This window comes from Pantherophis guttatus, chromosome 4, assembly GCF_059756535.1.
Source record: "Pantherophis guttatus breed Tessera chromosome 4, ASM5975653v1, whole genome shotgun sequence".
NCBI lineage: Eukaryota > Metazoa > Chordata > Lepidosauria > Squamata > Colubridae > Pantherophis > Pantherophis guttatus.
Genome location: NC_142066.1, coordinates 118,093,576 through 118,106,579, shown reverse-complemented (window position 1 = coordinate 118,106,579; position 13,004 = coordinate 118,093,576). Strand labels below are relative to the sequence as shown.

Here is a 13,004-nt window from a genome sequence, read left to right as displayed (position 1 = left end):
TTCCCCTTCCATCACATGAAGAATTCTGGACCACTGCTGAAAGGGTTGCATCTGAGTCTTTTGAGGTACAAGTCATGCTCTCCTGGTCTGTGACAATAACAATGGCTTAGATGTAATTTCTTTTCCTGCAATAAAATTTTGTCATGCCCCAACATTTACTAGCTGTTATAACCACATCTATTGTATTCTTATCTGTAATTTAATTTTCACAGAATTAAATTGGAAGATAAATTGGAAAATTAACCTGCTGACATAAATAATCTAACTGCAGCATGTGACAACTTTTGCCAAAATCAACAGTAAAACTTACAAATGAAATATACCCTACCATACTTATTAGTTTTCTGCTTTCATTCTTTGAAGAATATTACAGTGAAAATTGAAATTGTATATCATTTAATCAACTTTAAAAAGATATCACAGCCAAATAATCCCTTCTAAATTATGTGACAAGCTTGAGTCTTTCATTAAGAAAAGTCTGTTCTTCATCAAATCAGATTATACTTGTATAAATATCCTTTCCAAATAAACCCAAATTATAAAATTCACTTAGGAGGGAGAAGTTCCAAATTTTGAAAGTGAAATAGTCCCCTAAAGAGGAACAGAACAAGCGCTGTTGAACTATCTACACTTTTTTCTTACAGAACAATTATTATGATACAATGGTGAAAAAATGTGACCTGGACCAGAAACTAGAAGTTAAAGCTTTAAATATATTTCTTTTTATTTATGATAGGCATTCTATATTCACTGAATATTCAAGGTAGAAGCGACGAGAATGGTGAGGGTGGCTCCTTATATATATACAAGGGGTGGAGCTAGGAATGGGAGTGGTAAGTTATGAATACATTAAAGTCCAAAGAATAAGTTAACCTCTGATGTTCCATATATACATTATTTACACATTGGAGAATAAGGCATTTACATCTGACAAATCCCCCTCTAAATGCCGGTTCGTTACACAACACCAATTACATTCTGATTCAGGACAATATAATACATATAATTTAGAAGTTAAATATTTGTGTTGTTTAGAAGGTAAGGGTTTTGTTAATATGTCGGCTAATTGTTCAGAAGTATCGCAATGTATTGCTTTAATGAATCCGTCTTGAGACAGTTGTCTCACATGCTTAAACTTTATATCAATATGCCTGGACCTTTGTCCAATTGCATCGGATCTGGATATTTCAATGGCCGCTTTATTGTCTTCATGCATAATAAATGGTAAGGTGGGTTTCTTCCAAACATCAGTGATCAGATCATTGAACCATACAAGGTTATTTGCAGCTTTGGACAAACAAACATATTCCGCTTCTGTAGTAGAAGTGGCTACTAGTTCTTGTTTACCAGTATACCAGTAAACTGGACAATCATTCAATAGAAAAACATAACCAGAAGTACTCTTTCTGCATGATGTATCACCAGCCCAATCTGCATCAGCATAACAAGTAATTTTTGGTTCTCTGTCATTATTGGGTTCCAACATTAAACAAAAATCTAATGTACCCTTCAGATATCTTAGAATTCTTTTGACAGCTTCCCAATGATACAAGGTTGGTTTACTAACATATCTTGACAATAGATTGAGAGGTAATGCAATATCTGGCCTAGTCCAATTAGATATATAAAGGAGTGAACCTATAACTGATCTGTAAAATGTGTTGTCTTTAAACTCAGGGGAAGATTCATCAGTGTTTCTAAGAAAATCAGTTTGCATAGGGGTGTCACAGGTTTTAGCATTATTTAAGTTACATTTGTTTAGGAGTTCGATGATTTTATCTTTCTGTGTAAGTTTGAATCCCCTTTTAGTTTTGTTAATTTGCACACCAAGGTATTTATTCACTTTACCCAGAGATTTCAGTGAGAAGTGTTCATTTAACTTATTTACAAAGATTTCCCTGCTCTCTTTATGCTTTCCAATGTATAAAATATCGTCCACGTAAATTAATACAAATTCAATATGATCATTACTCTTTTTTACAAAGAAACAGTTATCAGCAGTGGTGGCGTTGAAATCCATGGTCTTAAGTACTTTTACCAAGCAATCGTACCATCTTTTGCCGGATTGCTTTAATCCGTACAGACTTTTATTTAATAACCAAATTTCGTTCTTATTAGTGTATTGACTGTGTGGTGCTCTTACATATATTTCCTTATCTAATTTTGCATGTAAGTATGCGGTCTGTATGTCATATTGGAATACGTCCAGATTGAGTGCAGATGCTACTACAAGGGCTGTTTTGACACTCTCTGTTCTCACTGTGGGTGAATATGTATCAGTATAGTCTTCTGGATATTTTTGTGCATAGCCTTGTGCAACTAGTCTAGCCTTGTATAAGGTATTGCCTCCTTCTAAGTTCTTAATTTTATAAATCCACCTGGTACCTATAATTGTTTTATCCTTAGGTGCGATCGCAGGTGTGAATACATTTAATCCTTGTAAACTTTCCATCTCTTTTTCCATAGCTAGTTCCCATTTTTCTCTTTCTTCATGTGGAAGTTTCAATACTTCTTCATATGTATTAGGTGTTATTTGTTCTCCATTCATATGCATTATGTAATCTTTGTATTTATTTGGTATTTGGTTTCTATTGTTTCTAATAGTTCTTTCAGGCTTGCTATGGTTATCATGCAAATATCTAGCTTCCTTTTTTGTTAATGTGTCTGTCTTTATTTTATGCTGACTATTAGTCCAAGTTTTGGTTTTGTTCTTACTTTTGTTAATATTTTGATTTTCTGTTGTTCCTTCCTCGCAAGATATCGTATCTTTACATTTATTAGGAAATATTTCATTAAGGTGCAATTTTGACCAATTGGCCTGTTCATGGAACACAGCTGTTCTGGATACTATAAATTTGTTATTACTATCAATAAATCTGTACCCTTTGGTTCCAGTTTCGTATCCCATGAATCTTAATCTCCTGGATACGTTTTCTCCCTTTCTCCTCAATTGTTTAGGTATGTGTACGTCTGCAGTGACTCCAAATATGTGCATGTGTGATAATTTGGGTTTTCTATTGTACATCACCTCATATGGTGTCTTATTCACAATACTGGACCAGGTTCTATTTTGAGTGTAATTCGAATAATGTAATGCCTCTGACCAAAATTGTTTGCCTAAACCAGCATCCTCTAATGTGCACCTAATCATGGTTTGTAGTGTGGAATTTTTCCTCTCTGCAACTCCATTTTGAAATGCAGAAAAAGGATTGGACGTGAAATGTAACATTCCTCTATCCTTTAACCATTGGGAGAATTCTTTAGACATGAACTCACATCCCCTATCTGTCATAATTTGCTTTATTCTGATATTATGTTGTGTTTCTATACGTTTGTAGAATTCCTTAAATTTCTGAAATGTTTCATCCTTGTGCTTTAATGTGTAAACAAAACCATATCGGCTGTAGTCATCCACTATTGTTAGGAAGTAACGTTTTCTATAGGTAATTGAGGGACTTAATGGACCAACTAAGTCCATATGTACCAAATCAAAAATATTGTTAGTTGATCTGTTAGATTTTTTTGGTCTGGGACTGGTTTTTAGTTTGGTGGACTTACATACTGAGCATTCCAAATAATTTTCACAATTTTTTATTTTGACACCTTCTGCGTGTTCAGTCATTTTTTGTACTACAGGAAAGCTTGCATGTCCTAACTTCCTGTGTAAGATGTGAGCACACTCATCATGAATTGGTTTACCTATTTTTGGTTTCTTTTCCTTGTATGTGTTTTTGTGATCATGAGTTATTCTACACTCATCATTGTCACTGTTACTGACATTTTCATCATCTGCTTCAATACAATCTTCCATATTTGAATCAATGTTATGTAAACATCTTTCTTTAGTTATCAGATAGGGTAGACCTCCTTTTATCATTACAGTACCTACATTTGTTTTGTTCTTTTCTATAGTTGCTTTCCCCTTTGAGAAAACTATATTGATATCAGATTCTCTGCTTAATTTTATGGCACTTAGTATGTTGTGAGGTATTTCTGGGATTAATAATACCCCCTCTATTTTCCCTAGACCAGGCAAGGTCACATTTCCTTTGCCTAGTACTTGAACCTTTTCTTGATTAGCTACCTTTATCACAAACTTATCTTCTATAAATGAAGATAATATACTTTTGTTGTTGGTGGTGTGATTTGTTGCACCAGAATCAATAAGCCAATTGTTATTCTCATCCTGCTGTGTTCTGGTGCTGTCTTGTTTATTTAGCCCATTCAGTGACCCAGATTTCCTCTCTTTTGAATTTTCTCTACCCCCTCTACCTTCTTTGTAATTTGGTGGGCTTCTATATTTGTGTCTATCTGTGGAAGATTGTCTGTAATTATATTTGCTCCTATATTCTGGTCTATGTCTCTCTCTTGAGACTTTGGGGCAGTCTCTTCTACTATGTTCCCTGGATCCACAATTGTAGCATCTAAAGGCCTCATTATGTTTATCTTGAAAGACTACTTTCCTAAAAGGTTTGTGGTCTGTTTGGTTACTGGATCGATTTTTTCTTGAATTGTCTTCTGCTATCAATTTGTTAGATAGACTTTCTATGGATAAATATCCCAAATTAATGGTATCTAAGTGTGACATAAAGCTATCCCATGATGGATCAAGTGAATTGATAATAACACTTTTCATTGTTTGATCTGAAATCACTTCCCCCCTCAATTGTAGCTCAGCTCTTATTTTGTTTAGATTTATCAAATGCTCACTTATAGAAACCCCTGGTTTTACTCTAGAGGAAAAGAAATCCTTAGACATTCTTGTGGTTGTAGCTACGCTATCGCTGTGAAATAGATTAAACATGCATTGAATTATTTCTGATACAGTTAGGTTTGGTTTGATGCTATGATACATTGCAGGAGACACGCTAGATATTATTATGAAAAATGCTCTATGATGTAAACAATCTATTTTTAAAGTCCAAGGTCTTCTTGGAGGGCTAGTTATAAAGAATAGTAAATTTTCTTTCATGAAAATAACCTGAAGCTGTTGATACCACTCTTGTAAATTAATGCCATCAATTCTAAGTTTTGGGAAGTCACTGGGTAAGTTACCTACATTATTCTGTCCATTACTTACAACCTGGGGCAGTCCGTGATCTCTCAAGTGCAGGAAATTACAGAACGGCATTGGGATGCTTGCAATGAGTCTGCACGGTTCTCTGGCCAGTTCAAGTCCTTCTGGGTCGTCTACGTAGTTTCGCACATGCGCGTTGTTCATTTCTTCTTTGGTGGCGTCGTGGAAGGTTCTCTCCCTTTCAGCTCTCTCGATCCGCTCCTCCTCAGATGAGTCGGTCTCTGGCTCGGTTTTTGGGGTTCTGGTGGTGGTGACGGTTCTTTTCTTCTTTTTGTGTGCGTTGGTATTCGATTTTGTCTGTGGTGTAGGGCGAAATCGGCATGGCTCTCTGGGCTCGGGCGTCGTCGCTTTCGAAGTCAGGATGGGAGCGTGCAGGTCTTGAGTCGCCGGTTTGATTTCTTGGTTCTTCGTAGATGTCTTGGTAATTTTCAGTCTTGGCCCAAAAGCAGCAAAAAGCGTTTTCATTGCTGATTTTACTTGAGATTTTGTTAAATCGTCTTCACTTTCTGATTTTGGATCATCTGAAGAGTTTGAGACTTCTTTCTCACTTTCTTCGTCTGATAGTGTTTTTCGCGCCAGAAATTTTGAACTGAGCGTTTTGATTGGCTCTGCTCCATTCTCTTTTGAAGTTCGTTGAAACCAAGATGGCTGCCATTCAAAATTTCGCGCGGGATCACATCTTTTCTTTTTAACAACTATTTTCTCAGTAGTCATCTCACTTACGATTTTTTGATCTTTGGGTTTTTCTTTAATGACGTTTTTCTCTCTCGCTGCTCCGCTGTTTTTCAGCATCTCCTGGAGGTCCGCGATGAGACTTTCATCATTCTTTTGGCTTTTTAGTATCTTTAATATCTCTGACCTGAGTTCGTTATTTTCTATTTCGATTTCTTTCTGGTCATTATTTTCACTCATTAGTTCTTCTTCTTCAGTGGTGTATTCTTCGGATTCTCTCGAAATCGCATTGGTGGATTCGTTGATCATCTCTTGATCAGTTTCTATTTCTTTGCTGTAGGCCCTGGTGTTGGGCCTATCTTTCTTGGACATTTTTAATTACTTATTGAGTCAATTAACCATCCTCTGCTACCAGCTTGTTGCAATATTTTCAGGATCAGACTCAATAAAGATAATAGAAGTTAAAGCTTTAAATATATTTCTTTTTATTTATGATAGGCATTCTATATTCACTGAATATTCAAGGTAGAAGCGACGAGAATGGTGAGGGTGGCTCCTTATATATATACAAGGGGTGGAGCTAGGAATGGGAGTGGTAAGTTATGAATACATTAAAGTCCAAAGAATAAGTTAACCTCTGATGTTCCATATATACATTATTTACACATTGGAGAATAAGGCATTTACATCTGACAGAACAATTATTATGATACAATGGTGAAAAAATGTGACCTGGACCAGAAACTAGGTCTCAGTGTATCAACCTAACAAAGATGGATGGCATCTGGGGAAATTCTCCAATGCAGGTCTTCTTCAGGTCAGCCTCCAGTTTCCTTCTGGGAATTTGATAAATCTCACCTTCAGCCTTAAACTGGAAGAAAAACAAAAGATAAGAAAGTTGTTTGTATGTAGTTTTTAAAATCAGTTAGATCTGGCAATTATCCTTATACTACTATGATGTGATATATAGCATTACTATATATATATGATATTACTATGATACAAGGGTTGTTTTTGAAGAGTATCAAGAACGTTCAACTGGCCCACAGTCTAGCATTTAGGTTGCTAATTGGTCACAACATAGAGGAGTGGACAACACCTCAAAAATATCTCAAGATATTTACACTGGTTACCATTTGCTTTTGGGAGAAATCAGGACTTATTTTACTTTTTAAAATACCAAATCAGCATATGAACCTATCAAGACAATAGATCATCTTTAAGGTTTAATTTCGGAGGCCATCAGTTTTGGAGTAGAGGTCAAATGTTTCCCTAAGGATTTGTGATTGTTCTCATTCAGGAAATAAATGGAGACATTTCTCTTCAGCCAAGCATTTTGAATGGGATTGATGATTATTTAAACTGCTGTTTGTAACTTCCTCTCTATGTGTGTCTAAAGAGTTGGAAAAAAGGTGAAGCATAAAATAACAATAATGAAAAAAACCAATAGAATCTTTTGCTCAAATCTTTCTTTTGGATTGAAGAACTGAGTATAACCTGTATAATTCCTGAAGATATGATATACAAAACAATAATGGATAGAAAAGGAAATAGAATATTAGCTTTTGGTAATCCATAAAAACACTGAAGATTTTTCCTGGTGAAATCAAGTTTCATCCAGTTTAACAGAGAGCTCTCACTTATTCTTTTTTAGAATCTGGTTTTCCAAGATATTCCATTTTGAAAACCACTTCTGAAAAATCTATCCTTAGTTAGTGTATTAGTATCAGACTATCTGAACTTTTATCATTCACTGCATAAAGGCAGATAATGATGATGATAATGGCATAAACCCTATTAATTGCATTTTTTTTAATTTGGGGCCACTGTCCTCTTTCTCTCTTTCTGCCCTTGAATATTACCCTGCATAAAATGGTCTTTGCAGCAGCAAAAAATGGGAAATGAACAGTTTGAGTGTAAGAATACAGATCCCAACTATCTCCTGTATCATCCTAATTCAGACTTCTACAATTCCACAAAGTCAGATGACTTTGAAATTCTCACAAATTAAAATATTATAAAATCAGTTTATTTTCTTTAAACATTTGATACTGAGAAGTATACTTTCTCTAAAAGTGGGAGTTTATTTCACATGTACAGTGGATATAGAAAATTCTGTTAAAATGCCAGGTTTTTGATATGTTAAAAGAAATCAGACCGGACTTCCAGTTGATGTTATGGCGAGAACGGCTGGAAAATAGTGGTGTCTGCTGAGCCTTGCAAAATCCAGCCAGTAACTGCTGTAGGGAGACCCAACCAGATCAAAGCCACCTGGTAGGGGCGATGAAGGAAGGAGAGGCATTTCGCTGACCATGAGGAACTCGCAACTTCGTTGTTAGGTCCAAAGCAAGCTCTCCCGAAAGGCAGGAGGGATGACGGCCATTTTTGGCAGTCACATAGCTGGGACAACCAGGACTGTAAGATTTGTGCTGGAGCAGATTGTGGACAGAACATTGAAACTGGGTGAGATAATTACCAACTTTTACGCTAAAGACCAGATTTAAGTACAAGAGAACTTCCAAGCCTAAGAAAGCGGCGATTAAATATACGGAGACAAACAACAACTGAAAATCAAGAGGCGAAAGAAGCTCAAGGAAAGCTTTAAAACACAGAAAGCCTGAAAAAAGCTTAAACAATTTGAAAGGTGATTTTCGGGAGCAACTGTCTTGTTTATTGCATTTCTAAACCCCCTGGATTTATCAAATAATCAGCTGTTTTTGACAGATCGTTTAACATTGAATTTGGGAACAAGAGAAATGGAAGAAGAGAAGTACTACAGCATTATAGCCGCAGTATACTTAGTGAAAGTGAACCCACTATACACGAAGTCTAATACCCAGAATAGAAGTAACAACATCTGGATGATGGCCTGACCTTGACTTTATGTTAGAAGATGACTTGGATAGTTTGAGAATACTTAATGAGGGTTTTTTTCCCCTTCTGAAGATTTCTAAAAGGAACTAACTTGCAAATAACTAAGTTTTATTAAAATTGGCTATTGGACTATGGATCTGAAAGATTGGAGGAATTTAGTGGATTAATTTGGATTTGGACTATTAATGTTATTTAACAGAACATTCTACGAGACAAAAGAAAAAGGTGATAGAAGAAAAGAGAAAAGAAGGAAAATTAAATAAGACTTTAAAATTTGGACAACTGGGAAGATATATAATTGGAAAACTATAAGGCTGTAAATTACTAAAGAATTTTAAAGATCATTGATCAAGATAAAATGGATTTACAGGAGATGATTGAGGCATATGGAGAAATATTCTTGATGTTAAAAAGTGTTTGTGAAACTATAAAGAACACTAAGGAGACAAGGGGATTGTTTAAAGACACAGAAATGAATGTAGAATTCACTCAACAATTGGGGGGAAAAGAACAATATGATATTCAGGAAATAAATGAGAAATTAGAAGAAGCAGTGGAAGGAGAAAATCAAAATGAGATGCAAGAAGCTAAAAATAAAGAAGAGAAAGTTCATAATAAAACAGAGAGAAAAAAGAAAAATCTCTTCAAAAAAAAGAGAAATTTAGAGGAAAAAAAGAAAAATCTCTTTTTTAAAAAAGGAAGTCTTGTGGATGGGTGTTCAAATAATACAGCAGAAAGAGACAAAGGGCACCCAGAAGGGAATGTTCCATAGGTCCAAATATATAAAAAAGAGCTACAAGATTCCAAGAGAGAGAGAGAGATAAAAGGCTGACTAAAAAGTCAATAAATGATGGAATTTCAAAAAGGTTAAGAGATGATGGATAATGAGAAAATATATTAATAAAATGGAAAAATACAAATAGGGAAAATAGTAGTATATACACTGCTCAAAAAAATAAAGGGAACACTTAAACAACACAATGTAACTCCAAGTCAATCACACTTCTGTGAAATCACACTGTCCACTTAGGTAGCAACACTGATTGACAATCAATTTCACATGCTGTTGTGCAAATGGAATAGACAACAGGTGGAAAGCATAGGCAGTTAGCAAGACATCCCCAATAAAAGAGTGGTTCTGCAGGTGGTGACCACAGACCACTTCTCAGTTCCTATGCTTTCTGGCTGATGGTTTGGTCATTTTTGAATGCTGGTGGTGCTGTCACTCTAGTGGTAGCATGACACGGAGTCTACAACCCACACAAGTGGCTCAGGTAGTGCAGCTCATCCAGGATGGCACATCAATGCGAGCTGTGGCAAGAAGGTTTGCTGTGTCTGTCAGCGTAGTGTCCAGAGCATGGAGGCGCTACCAGGAGACAGGCCAGTACATCAGAAGACGTGAAGGAGGCTGTAGGAGGGCAACAACCCAGCATCAGGACCTCTACCTCCGCCTCTGTGCAAGGAGGGACAGGAGGAACAGGGCCAGAACCCTGATAAATGACCTCCAGCAGGCCACAAATGTGCATGTGGCTGCTCAAACGGTCAGAAACAGACTCCATGAGGGTGGTATGAGGGCCCAACGTCCACAGGTGGGGGTTGTGCTTACAGCCCAACACTGTGCAGGATGTTTGGCATTTGCCAGACAACACCAAGATTGGCAACTTCGCCACTGGTGCCCTGTGCTCTTCAAAGATGAAAGCAGGTTCACACTGAGCACATGTGACAGATGTGACAGGGTCTGGAGATGCTGTGGAGAATATTCTGCTGGCTGCAACATCCTCCAGCATGACCGGTTTGGCAGTGAGTCAGTAATGGTGTGGGATGGCATTTCTTTGGGGGGGCCGCACAGCCCTCCATGTGCTCGCCAGAGGTAGCCTGACTGCCATTAGGTACCGAGATGAGATCCTCAGACCCCTTGTGAGACTATATGCTGGTGCAGTTCTTTTTTTTTTTCTTTTTCTTTTTTCAATTTGTATACCGCCCTTCTCCTAGTGGACTCAGGGCGGTGCACAGCCAAAACTAAAACACATAACAATACAAAATTTAAAATTATTAAAAGAATTATATACTTTGGCCCAATTTTAAAACAATTCGAATTAAAACCCATTGACAGATTAAAAGCTAAACAACTAAAAAACTAAAAAGTGGGGGGGTTCACGCCAGCCCTGCTTGATGGAAAAGAAAAGTTTTCAGGGCACGGTGAAAGACCCAGAGATCCGATATCCTTCTTATCTCCCGGGGGCAAATCGTTCCAGAGGGCGGGAGCTGCCACAGAGAAGGCCCTCCCCCTGGGGGTCGCCAGCTGACATTGCCTGGCTGACGGCACCCTGAGGAGTCCCTCTCTGTGGGAGCGTACTGGTCAGTGGGAGGCTACCGGCGGCAGAAGGCGGTCCTGCAAATACTCAGGTCCTATGCCATGGAGCGCTTTAAAGGTGGTAACCAACACCTTGAAGCGCACCCGGAAGACCACTGGAAGCCAATGCAGCTCACGCAGGAGAGGTGTCACATGGGAGCGACCCCTCGCTCCCATAATCCCCCACGTGGCCACATTCTGCACCAGTTGGAGCCTCCGGGTACTCCTCAAGGGGAGCCCCATGTAGAGAGCATTGCAATAGTCCAGGCGGGAAGTGACGAGCACCTGAGTGACTGTGCGTAAAGAATCCCGATCCAGAAAGGGATGCAACTGGTGAATCAGGTGGACCTGATAAAAAGCCCCCCTGGCCACAGCCATCATATGCTCTTCTAAAGACAGCCGTGCATCCAGGAGGACGCCCAAGTTGCGAGCCCTATCCGTGGGGGCCAATAACTCACCCCCAATAGCCAGCGATGGCACCAGCTGGCTATATCGGGACGCCGGAAGCCACAGCCACTCGGTCTTGGAAGGGTTGAGTTGAAGCCTGTTACTCCCCATCCAGATCCGCACGGCCTCCAGGCACTGGGACATCACTTCAAGGGCATCGTTGGGATGGCCTGGGGTGGAGATGTACAGCTGCGTATCATCAGCGTACTGATGGAACTCCACCCCAAAGCCATGAATGATCTCACCCAGCAGCTTCACATAAATGTTCAACAGAAGGGGCGAGAAGACCGACCCCTGAGGCACCCCACAAACACCCCACAAACAAGGCGCCTCGGGGTCGACCTCTGCCCCCCTGCCAACACCGACTGCGACCGGTCGGAGAGATAGGAAGAGAACCACCGCAGAACGGCGCCCCCCACTCTCAACCCCTCCAACCGGCGCAGCAGGATACCATGGTCGATGGTATCAAAAGCCGCTGAGAGATCTAACAGGACCAGGACAGAGGAACAACCCTTACCCAACAACTCCTTGGCCCTGGGTTCCTCCTAATATATGACAATGCTAGACCTCATGTGGCTGGAGTGTGTCAGCAGTTCCTGCAAGACGAAGGCATTGATGCTATGGACTGGCCCGCCCGTTCCCCAGACCTGAATCCAATTGAGCACATCTGGGATATCATGTCTCCTCCATCCACCAATGCCACATTGCACCACAGACTGTCCAGGAGTTAGGGGATGCTTTAATCCAGGTGTGGGAGAGAACCCTCAGGAGACCGTCCGCCACCTCATCAGGAGCATGCCCAGGGAGGTCATACAGGCACGTGGAGGCCACACACACTACTGAGCCTCATTTTAACTTGTTTTAAGGACATTACATCAAAGTTGGATCAGCCTGTAGTGTTTTCTTCCACTTTAATTTTGAGTGTAACTCCAAATCCAGACCTCCATGGGTTGATAAATTTAATTTCCATTGATAATTGTTATGTGATTACATTGTCAGCACATTCACATGAACAAAGTATTTACTACGAATATTTCATTCATTCATTTCATTTCATTTCATTTCATTTTTCATTTATTAGATTTCTATACCGCCCTACTCCCGAAGGACTCAGGGCGGTGCACAGCCAAACAATAAAAACACATACAATACAAAATTTAAAAAATAGAATAAAATCAAATTAAATAATTTTGGCCCCGACAAATTTAAAACCCCAAACTTTTAAAACCAATTTAAAATTGAATATATAAATACTAAAAGATGTTTAAAATTTTAAAAATCTTTTATAAAAGAGGGGGAAAATTAGGCCAGGCCAGCCTGGTGAAATAGTAAGGTCTTTAAGGCGCGGCGGAAGGTGCGCAGATCCGGGATTCTCCTTATCTCTGGGAGGAGCTCATTCCAGATAGTAGGTGCCCCCACAGAGAAGGCTCTCCCCCTGGGGGTCGCCAGTCGGCATTGTTTGGTTGACAGCACCCGGAGGAGCCCCTCTCTATGGGAGCGTACCGGCCGGTGGGAGGCTATTGGTGGTAGTAGGCGGTCCCGCAAGTACCCAGGTCCTAAGCCATGGAGCGCTTTAAAGGT

At 39.2% G+C, this 13,004-nt stretch overlaps 1 protein-coding gene and 1 long non-coding RNA gene across 3 annotated transcripts in view; one reads left to right on the top strand and one right to left on the bottom strand.

Annotated features, from left to right (window-relative positions):
• Positions 1-13,004, top strand: part of LOC148114323 (uncharacterized) — a 196,556-nt gene that overhangs the window by 110,945 nt on the left and 72,607 nt on the right. The window lies entirely within an intron of this gene.
• The window catches only part of LOC148114324 (uncharacterized), a 37,266-nt gene continuing 30,472 nt past the window's right edge, over positions 6,211-13,004 (bottom strand). The window contains exon 2 of the long non-coding RNA XR_015734009.1: positions 6,211-6,620. This is a non-coding gene — a long non-coding RNA (uncharacterized LOC148114324). The remainder of the gene's footprint in view (positions 6,621-13,004) is intronic.